General features: G+C 39.8%; 1 non-coding gene and 1 pseudogene across 2 annotated transcripts in view; both read left to right on the top strand.

Moving 5' to 3' along the window:
• The window catches only part of LOC147467573 (uncharacterized), a 3,442-nt pseudogene extending 2,865 nt beyond the window's left edge, over nt 1–577 (top strand). Inside the window, exon 5 of the transcript XR_015190509.1 lies at nt 1–577. This exon is cut by the window's left edge and continues 109 nt beyond it. The product of XR_015190509.1 is annotated as an uncharacterized LOC147467573 (transcript).
• A 1,470-nt stretch (nt 578–2,047) lies between these two features.
• Nucleotides 2,048–2,500, top strand: part of LOC122266143 (uncharacterized) — a 1,856-nt gene continuing 1,403 nt past the window's right edge. Inside the window, exon 1 of the transcript XR_015190508.1 lies at nt 2,048–2,265. This is a non-coding gene — a transcript (uncharacterized LOC122266143). The remainder of the gene's footprint in view (nt 2,266–2,500) is intronic.

Below are 2,500 nucleotides of genomic sequence, written 5' to 3'. Positions count from 1 at the left end.
GTGTGGGCGGCCTGCATGGTGCTGGGGTTCTTGGTGGCGTAGGACATGGACTAAATACTGGACTAGGACACGATCTAGCTGCTGGATTGGGTCTAGGACACAGTCTGGATTCGGGATTGGGAGTAGGACCTGCTGCACCCTCTGCTTTTGGATCAGGACTCGGCGTGGCCGCAGGATACGGGCCAAGTGGCAAGTGCGAGAAGTGGTGCAAGGCGCCCACGGGAAACTACGAATGCTGCGACGACCTCAAGCCCGGCCAGTGCCCTCCCGTCCGCCCCACATGTCCCTCCGTCAGGAGCGTCCTTCCTCCCACGCCATGCACGAACGACGCCTACTGTCTCGGAACCGACAAGTGCTGCTACGACACCTGCCTGGAGTACCGCACCTGCAAGCCCATCCTCAGCTACTATTAAGGCAACCAAGTTCTAGTCGCAAGAAGCCATAACACGTTCAGTTCCTAATTTGTCATTGTCAGCACTCCATTATCATTCACATCCCGTAAATATAATGATTCATTTCCATATCGGTGCGAGGCCATTGATGTCAGTAATATAATAATAAAGAAATTTTAAAACCATATTCTCATATCCATTACCTATATAGCATAGAATAGTGGTTCCATAAAGATAATTAATTCCCAAATTATAAATGAAAAGAACACACAAACACCTCTAACCAAATAGTCTTAAAATCTGCACAGGATAAGTCACCTTTCTGGAAAATTGTTTCTATGTATTCAGAGAGTACATTTCTTGGCCATTAAGGCTACCTTTAATGACACAATTCGTTAGTGATGAAAATGCGGAACGGGATTTTTTTTAATGAAAGTTCAGAAAGTGACGTAGTTTCGCTTAGCAATGGTTTTACAACTTTTTATAACTATTTTGTCTTATTTTACCATTACTTCATTTCTATCTATCTATTATCACTTACCTATTTATCTATCTTTGACGGATATGACGAAACGACATTTCAACCTTTAGCAAAACAATCAAGTTTGATTTTACAAGTTTGGGACAAATCTGACCCTTTGAGGCGGGGAGATGTGTGCCGCTGTACAATCATTCACACGCGCACACACACATATATGTATATATATGTATATATATATATATATATATATATATATATATATATATATATATATATATACACGCATGTATATTCATATACTTAATTATTTGTGTATATATATAGATGTATGTATATAGATGTGTATATATATATATAGATGTATGTATATAGATGTATATATATAGATGTATGTATATAGATGTATATATATATAGATAGATAGATAGATAGATAGATCGATATACATATATATATATATATATATATATATATATATATATATATATATTTCTACAGATACAGTACACAGAGGGATTTCAAGCTGACTTCCGTGGCAATACGTCAACGATAGACTACGTTTTCCCCCGACGGCAGATCATGGAAAAGAGGCAAGAGTATTCTTTGGACAGCCATTTTATCTTTGTAAACTTCTATGATTGCTTACATAGGTAGAACCTATGGAAAATTCTCATAGACTTTGGAATCCCAACAGAACTTGTTCATATCATCCAGGCCCTGTATGCTGACACTACATCGAGAGTGAAGGTTAACGGTACGGATAGTGAACTGTTCCCCATTCTATCAGGAGTACGTCAGGGGTGCGTGCTCTCCCCATGCCTGTTCGATCTCGCCCTCAAGTGGGTAATGTGCCAGTATGTAAGAAGGGATCCTGGATTAAGAGTAGGGGGTATAGGACTCACACTACTTTTCAAAAGTAGACTGATTTATAGAAAAAAGACAGATTTGTCTGTTTTCAACTACAGTCTTCCCAGTACTCACCTACGGTACAGAAATATGGTACCTGACTCAGACCTTGGAAGTCAAAATTCTAGGTTTTGGGAATAATTCCCTGAAGACCATATTTGGTCTATGGGAGAGAACTAGGGATATGGAGAAGAATATATGCCAGGAAGGTGCGAGAACTGGCGCATCAGCCCTTGGTGACCAACTCCATCACATCTTCAAGGCTTAGATGGCTCGGACACATTCTAAGAGCCGCCACATCAATAGGGTCTTCAGAGAGGGAATGGTGGGAAGAAGACCAAGAGGCCGTCCGCGCTCACGAGGGAGAGACCTGGTGAGAGCAGACCCGAGGAATTACGGTACCAGCCCAGAGAGAAGGGAGGTGGAGGCCGAAGATCGACCTCACTGGAGATATCTCGTCTTCGTACCGGCAAAGGGCCCCAACAGGCCTATAGCGCCAGGACACTCACTGATACATACATATAGATGTATATATATATATACATATATATATATATTTATATATATATATATATATTTATACATATATGTGTGTGTATGTATGTATATCCATATATATGTATGTACATACATACACACACACACACACACACACACACATATATATATATATATATATATATATATATATATATATATATACCTATGTATGTATATATCT

The sequence above is a fragment of the Penaeus japonicus genome, unplaced genomic scaffold (assembly GCF_977035675.1).
Source record: "Penaeus japonicus unplaced genomic scaffold, GWHDUDI00000001_assembly GWHDUDI00000035, whole genome shotgun sequence".
Taxonomy (NCBI): domain Eukaryota; kingdom Metazoa; phylum Arthropoda; class Malacostraca; order Decapoda; family Penaeidae; genus Penaeus; species Penaeus japonicus.
The sequence above is the reverse complement of the archived record's forward strand: the minus strand, read 5'-3'. Positions and strand labels throughout refer to the sequence as shown.